Source organism: Mastacembelus armatus, chromosome 11 (assembly GCF_900324485.2).
Source record: "Mastacembelus armatus chromosome 11, fMasArm1.2, whole genome shotgun sequence".
Lineage (NCBI taxonomy): Eukaryota > Metazoa > Chordata > Actinopteri > Synbranchiformes > Mastacembelidae > Mastacembelus > Mastacembelus armatus.
The window spans coordinates 18,773,937-18,782,668 of record NC_046643.1 but is presented as its reverse complement, the minus strand read 5'-3'; positions in this window follow the sequence as shown (position 1 = coordinate 18,782,668).

Sequence of the window (8,732 nt, the reverse complement as noted above, 5' to 3'; positions counted from 1 at the left end):
AACACCCTCAGCACAGATTCCTTATTAACTTGAAACTTCTTTTTATTTAATAACAATAAATGTTTACAGCATTGGTTTTTACTGCACATAAGTAAAAAGGTCTGAAAGCAATGAAAACTAACCTTTCGGACCTTTTGGACAAAACCATTTGTTTTCCTGTGAAAGTAAACCTGTCTATTTGTTAAATCTGGATCTAACAACTTACTTCTTGTTTGATTAGACAGAAAAAAAACTGAAATTGCTTCTTTCAGTCATAAAACCACCTTTTTAAACTTGTCATTTTTAACCAGATATATTAATTAGTGAGATTTAAAAGTGCTGATTGGAGGGAATGAGAGTTTCCAGAGAAATAAAGGTGAGGATAAGCAAAGACAAATCTATCTAAAGCAAGAAAATTTGATTTAAAGAACAAATGTATATGTCAGAAATGTAAAGATGTTTAAACTTTATTACGTTTTAGTTGAATGAAGTGTGAGGTTTTGTTGTGGCCCTTCACTATGTGGCTGAAGGTTATTTTCTTCACAGGTTTATGGTGGGAAATATTAGTCATCATGACTGTTTGTATTGACTCAGAGCTGAGTTCATTCCAGGCTGATTACAGAAGCTTTTCACTGGCTCAGAGCACATTCTCATTTTGAAAATTACTCCAAGTCTAAATGATAATGAGTTTCAGCAGATGTGGTGCATTGTTTTCTTTTTTTGCATGTGTCCTTTTCTTTTTTACAGTGATGGTAATTCAGTGTGCACGTTCTCCCTATGGCTGTGTGGGTCTCCTCTGGGTGCTCCAGGTCCCTCCCTCAGTCTAAAGATATGCAGGTCACGTTAACCAGGGAATATTGAAGTGAATGCGAACAGCCCTGTGACTGACTGGTGACCTGTCCACCCTTCAAGGATGAGCAGGTATAGCTAATGGAAGTGGTTATCAGCAGTCTGTGATGTTGTTTTTATTATGTTTAATAATAAGGTGTTATCGCGCTCATTCAGAGTGTATTTCCAGAACATGTCACATAAGACGAATGTGCAGACGTTACAGAACGTGGCCCAGCACTGCTTCCCCTCATTACTCTGGCGGGAAGGTTCAGTACCTCTATCAGACTGTGCGGCTCTGAATTTTACAACAGGACCAAATGGGGCTAAAGCAGGGCTGAGTCATTGCTCATGTCCCTGTGTTTACTGTTTAGCAGTGGCAGGTGAATGAGGTGTTTGGAGGGATCATTGCATGTTTGACCCCTACAGGAGCCATGGGTGTTTGTGCACAACTGCATATTGGTTTGACCTTTTCTTGAAGACATAAATACATGAGTACCTGTGGCTTTTCATAGGATTCTGAAGGTAACATATGAAAATGCAAAATAAAACCCTACCCGTGTTGTTCACGCCTGTTAAAGTTGCAAACATTAAGTTACATTTAAAATGTTCGTAGTTTGAAAATATAGCTCCCTCAAAAACCTGCTATGATATTAACAATAAGCCTCCTGCAGTCCTGGCTCACATGTAAAGCCACTATAAAGTGCTGAGAAATGCACAACACTGACTGCAGAGCTGTTGATATAAATACTTAATGCTTTCACAGTAAAACCCTTTACTGTATAATGTGTGGAGCAGTAATGTTGCCGAGCTGTCAGTGATCATGAAATCTGTCCACCATATAAAATAATATTATGTTTCCTCTACATATTTGCATACAAACACACTGTCTACACACTTAACTTCCAGTGACCTAAAGGCTTTTCCTCCTTCCAGGCTCTAACTGTTCAGGGCAGATTATAAAATCTTTCATGATCTAATATTGTGCAACATCAAATGGCTGCACCAAAGCGTAAACAGCACACAACCCTGTTACATGTTTATGTATGTGAGACTATACTCTCCAGGTCCTGCTAAGCCTCATGTGGTCCTGCAGTGGAACTGACCAATTTTATCTCAAGGTCTTATCAAATCTCCTGCTCCTTGCACCACTGAAGCTGTAACATGATGAATAGCCAGCGATTTCCTCTGCAAGGTCATCCCGACACCCCTAAACATCTGTGTGTGTGTGTGTGTGTGTGTGTGTGTGTGTGTGTGTGTGTGTGTGTGTGTGTGTGTGTTCCCAGGGACACCGACAGTTATTTACAGGCCAGATGAATTATTAATATTACAGAAGGTAAGGAGAAAACGAGACGTGGATGTATGACGTTACGTCTTTATGTCGGTGAGTAGCTGGACAAACCTGTAGTCCCAATAATAAAAAGATCAATAACAGTTTTACTATCCAGTTTTGGAAACCAAGTACTAATTTGCTATAGGCTACCAAACACAGAATCTCACAGAAAATAAGTTCTGGCACTTTCTAAAGCATCATCATTAACCCACTCACATAATTCAAAGATTCAAACTATATAATGTTATCCTGTAATTGTCCTTCAGTTCTCGTCATTACTCATGTCATGTATCTTCCACATATCGTCAGTATTAGCCTTCAAACTACATCCTTCTTGTTTAAAATTGTTTGAAAATGTAGACACTGAGGAAAAATGACAGGCGCTTATATACCATAGGTCATCTTAGGCTCAATATACTTAATGTAAGAATAATCAGGTTTTACAGTTACAGCAGGCGTCTTATCTTTTATTCATGACCCATGTTCGCTGTATACTATAATTAAAAACGATTTTTCCTCCTTAAAGTCTAAATGCAAAGGACAAATAAATGATGTGATCGGTAAAAGTTAGACATTGATTCAGGAGTGTAAAATGCCTGTTGGTGATAAACTATGTGGTATTAGATGATTTCAGCAGTTCAGCTCAGTGTGGCGTTGCAGTGTGTGTTGCATCGTGAGTCATTCTCCCTGCCGCCTCTCTCACTCTTCCTCACCTCCATCCTGTCCTCCCTCCTCTAGGCTGGGAATTATGCAACACTCTGCAGGACTGTCAGGAGAGAGAAATGAAGGAAGCGTGATTGTGTGGTGGAGGGGGTTAGATCGATGGAGAAAGGAGAGATTGGAGTATATATGAGAGCAGAGAAGGTAAGGGTGGGGAGAGGCTCATCCTCGTTTGCCTCAGTCTTCCACCTTCATCCATCATTCCCTTTTGTTCTCGCATCCTCCGTTCCTTCACTTCTCTTCCTTCAAGGTCATCGAGGACGGTCCAGCCACATTTTATGGGCTGTGATTGGCTGTCGCAACAGAGTATGGCCTTAAAGAGACAGCAGCAGAGCTTTTGTTTTTTTTTGTTGTTGTTTTTTTTGTTTTTTGTTTTTTGCTGGGACAGCAGCCATCTTTGCCACAGCAGAGCACCAGCTGGGGGAGGCGTGACTGTGTTTGACAACTCCTGCCTCACCCTCACAGATTTTCCTGAAATGTGTTATTCCCTCCGGAATATTTATCATGAGCGGTTAAAATAGCGTTTAGAATCAGCAGAGGATGCTGTTTTTCTTTGAAAGGAGTTAGCTTGACTTCCTTCCTTCCTCTGTTGATCCCACAGAGTCTGACATGAGTGAAACCAGGTCCTGAAAACCTTTAGTCTTTAGATTGAGATTTGTTTGGTTTTCAAACTGTGGCTGTGTGTGTTAATAAAGGTGCACTAAAGCAGAATAAATACTCCACAGTCCAATTAAGCTGATGGAGAAATAGCAGCCAACAGCTTTTATGGAGACCAATAGTTATTTTATTTTGTAGATCATTGACCACATCACTACAATGTTGCTGTGGTTTTTGAAGAACAACTACAGCAACACCACAGATTGTTGTTTGGTTTAATAGCTTAGCTAATTAATAAACTATAATAATGGTAAATTGTCTTCTTGTCTTTGGTTTTTTATACTCTGTGTGTGTGTGTGAGGGTGTGTGTGTGTGTGTGTGTGTGTGAGGGTGTGTGTGTGTGTGTGTGTGTGTGTGTGTGTGTTTGTGTTGTTTTTACGTTTTGGCCTTGCCTTTTTTGGATTTTATTACTTTATTACAGAGATTACACTGAAGAGATGACAGGTTATTAGTGCAAGGAGGGAAATAGGGAATGACCTGAAATGAATGTCCCAGTCAGAGGCAAACTACAGATGTTGTGTCTAGAAGCTGAGTCATGGCTACTGGACGTCTTGTCGAAACGTTTCACCATTCATCCAATCAAGTCATCACTAACAAAGAACTGGATTTAAAAATGCTTTACAGGCATAAAATTCATTTTTTCAAATCAGGACACATGATCCATTCCCTTCTCACTGTAAAGAAACACATACCTGGTGTAAATTCAGCCATAGCTGTGGAGCTGGAGCACCACATGCCCAGTGTGTCTGACTGGAGCAGAAGGTGCAGTAAGCAGAAATCAGGGATGCTAGAAACTTTCATATGTGAGTGTGAATTATTTATTCAGCAGAGCAGCACTTCCCAAAAAGCGTTGTACCCGGTGTTCCATCAGGAGAAGCATGTTTGGTGGATTTATGGAGAAAAAAGGCAGAAGAGAGATGAAATTACAAAATGACCCAACAGTGCAGTGAAAAGGACGGATGCAGGGAGATACAGGAGGAAACTGCAGCACATTCATCTGAAATACTCTTCGTACACTGTGTGTCACTGTGGTTCAGTAGCATTTGTCTTAACATCCATCCTACAAATACCGCTTTATTCAGCAGCTCATTCTCCTGTTGACTGTAAAGTACTGCTTCATCCAGTTGACCTCATACAGATTGTGTGTCCTCTGCAACAAAAAAAAAAGCAAATGAAAGCATATCTCATCACTGCAGACAGGGGGTGGGGGGGATTGAACCGGGTACAGGAACATGTTTCTCTGCTCCCCCCAGAACTGCTGCCTTTTTACTGCTAACAGGAGAAAAGGGAGGGATGCAAGAAGAAGTGCAGAGAAACCTCGAACAGCTCAAGGGCAGATAGGGTAAAAGAGAGGGAGAAGGGAAAAAAGGCAGAAAGGAAGGAAAATGGAAAGAAACAGTTTGCTGAATGAAAGCACATAGTTAAATATCTCCAGGATATTTGCTCATATATTATCATGAGTATTTCTTCTGTTTTCATGTGTGAACAGCTGCTATGTGGTTTTTACCCCAACATTTCTTTTTTAAATTTAATTTGCAGAACTCACCTGAACACAGCTGCGTCACAAGCGCTGTCCAGAGTGCTGAAACTGGAGAAGGACATTTTGTTTATTGCTACTGGTTGGATCTGGTTGGACTTTAACCACAGTGAGAGCTAATTTTGAGCATGTACAGTAGGTCTTTGTTATTATGTTTCAGGGCACCAGAAGATCCCTTCTCACACGGCAAGAGACTTACACAACCCACAGCAAATAAGTCTGTGAGCAGCAAAGAGAGCTTTTCTGCTTGTCTTTGTGTTGCTGTCAGTACCTGTGTCAGCCTGTGCAGTCATACCTGAACCACACAAACACCTGTCATACCAGTATTGCTGTGTGCCCATTCATTTATCTCTCCGATGTGCATGCGTGTCTGTTTCCACGTTTGTATCTGTAGGACATGTCTGCGCTCGGTGATGCAGGGATAATGTTCATCAGTGCACACATCTCATCCTGCCCTTTTCAAGGTACTCACTCGCACACACACACACACACACACACACGCTTCATTTCTTTTATGTGTATTTTCCTCCATTGACAAAAACTATTTCTGTTACTAAGATCTTAAGGAATGAGATATTCAGTTTTCTATAGTGCTGCTGTAAATAATGTATGATAGTAGTTATTATGCACAGTTACAGTGACTGTGTGGTCTGTGGCATGTTATGTTTTATCTCAGAATAAATATTCTTGCAAAGGGTGTTTTTATATCCATCATCTCCACATACAGTAAATACATATATATATATATATATATATATATATATATATATATATATATATATATATACATACATACAGTTTATTTTTATTTTTAATCCCAATTTTGAGTAATATTTTCTAAATCTAATTTCAGAGTATAGGTTAAAAATGGGTTTAAGGGCTTGTTAAATGTTTTGTTTTTCCTCTTGGCAACTGAAACTGAATTTTTACTAAACTAAAATTACTAACTACTGATCCAACACCAGTGCTATTAGACCCAGAGGTGGGATAATCACACTGTGGCATTTACAGAGTGTGTGTGTTAAAGGTTAGAGCTTGTGACATAAATCCCCAGATATACTGAGAAAGTCAGCAAGGACGTAAAACCCTCCACTGCATCAGCAAATACCTCAGTGATCCCCTGAGCAAGGCACTTAACCCTGCAGCTGCTCCATGGAGCTGCTCTGAGGACTGTGTGCTGGGAAGCCCCTGGATCTGAAAGCTCTTTCCTGGATGTTAAACTGTGACATAGTGCAGGGAAAGAACCGAGGCACTGGATAACCTAAATCATATTAACCAATACAGAGTTAGAGTTAAAATAAAATACCAGGATTTGTTGTAAGAAAACATATGTCACATAACTTATAGCTCAACTTAGCACTGTAGTATTTGGCTCAGTGTTGGCTGCTTCAGTTTGCACAGAAATAGCCCAAGAAATATTGCATTGCCCAAATATTTATGCCCAATAACCTTTTTTTTTTATTTTAAAAATCTTCAGGATCAAAATTGTGATAATTTCAGTGATGCATGAGTTGTGTGTATGTGTGTGTGCCAGATAGGTCCTGTCTTCTGCTGTGTCACAACCTGGACTCTTCTCTTAGCTTCTTGTTGATTATCTCTCACTGATACAGACCATGACAAAGCATTTCTTTTCCATCACAAGATCTTTTCACAACCACTGGTCTGATTCAGTCTGTTGCTTTTTAAACCATAAAGGTTCAACAAAAAGCCACAATTACATCAATAATTTAACTTTAATTTTACACGTCTTTTTTCCATTCGGGCTGCTTTCATCTCCCTCGCTCCATTCATCCTTTTCCCAGTTTCCTCGATTTTGTTTTGTGCGAGATGATTAGGGATCCATGGTTACCTGACTGTTGTTGCTATGGTGACCAGGTCTGAAATGTTTTTGTTCTTGTTCTTTCCTCCCTCTTCTGTACGTCTGCTTCTCTCTCCGCTCTTAAAATACACTCCTTGTTGTTCAACCTTTCTGAAATGATGTACTGAGAATTTCAGGTGCTTTTTTTTTTCCAGCTGCATTGTGCTTCGCTGCACACACCTGGCAACTGCTCCCCAACCTTAGTGATAGACAGAAGAAATAACAAGAAGAGGGGTAAGGTGGGTGTTGGTCAATAAACAGAGTTGATATTTTGTGTTACTAAGATAAAAAAAATTGTGTAATGTATTTTTTCAAATTAATACTGACTTGCATAAATCTGATGTATATTTTGTTTGTGCATGTCGTGACAATAATGTAGCTTCTACATTTTAATTCCAAACCTCATCTTGGTAGTTTGGAACTGATAGCTGGTCTGTCCAGGATCTACTGTGCCTCTCACCTAATGTCAGCTGAGGTTGTCTCCAGCCCTGATGTGAACTTTTAGGGCAGGAGTGTCCATCCCATGCTCCTCGAGGGCCACCGCCCTGCTTGTTTTTCAACTATGCCAGCCCTAACCACCGCTGATTACCTGGATCAGGTGTGCTCAGTCAATCAGAAGCTGGAAGATCCAATTCACTTTGTCTCCCCCCACTACACCCTCATCTGAGATGGTATCTTCCAGCTTCTGACTGGCCGAGCACACCTGATCAAGATAATTAGCAGTGGGCAGGTCTGGGCTAGTTGGAAGATAAGCAGAATAGAGGCCCTGGAGGAACATGGGCTGCTTTAGAGGCTAAGCAGTGCAGAGTAGATTATGGAGGAATCTTTACCTTTTCAGATTGTCACATCTCACAGTATTTCTTTGTGAAGCATAATATGTGAGTATCTGCACCAAATTTTCCAGATCAGTTTAAGAATTTACTAGAAAAAAAACGTGTGATTGATGGTGCATGTTGGAGAGATGGCAAAGCAGTGCAGAAACCAGGCCGCACTTCAATTTATGATCGAGGAGGGTATTGATCCCATCTGGACACAGTGCCTGCCTCACACACACACACACACACACACACACACACACTCTCATAGGCATGCTCTGATACAGACAAGCCTGCACACAGTCTCACAGGCATCCACAAACATTTGCATAGCAACACACACACACACCTGTGCGGGGGCGCCCAGACATGCACACACACTAACTTGATCTCTGTCTAATATGTCCATGTGTTACGCAACGTGGTATGCTTTCCTTTCCACCTAGTTGCTTAGTGTTTGCCAATCACCTGACCCAAGATTGATACATGCATGTGTGTGTGTGTGTGTGTGTGTGTGTGTGTGTGTGTGTGTGTGTGTGTGTGTGTGTGTGTGTGTGTGTGGGACAGCTGCGCAGTATTCATAGACTCTGCCACTATAATTGCCTAATCTTTTACAGCAGGTGGTGCATACAGAAATAAAGTATGTGAAGCTGCAGCTTCGTTCTCATTAAACACGAACATTACATTGTTTTCATGTCATATCTGTTTTTAGTTTATGCAGGTTGTGCAGTGGACCTTAGTCAGGGTTTTTATTACTTATGACAGACTTATAAAACTGAATTTCTTACCAGTGAATTCTGTTGACATTTGTGCCTCATTCTTTCTCTTCCATCCTTCTTCCTCCACATTTTAACTGATTATGTCTTTGTTCCCTGATTTTTCTATCCTGGTTTCCTCTCTTTTCTTCCCTTAACTGTGAACATGATCTTTAAAACAAACCCATGTTTTCGTGTTTGCTGCACATCTGTTTAATGAATACTGCCTTACTAATGCAGGCTCTATCCT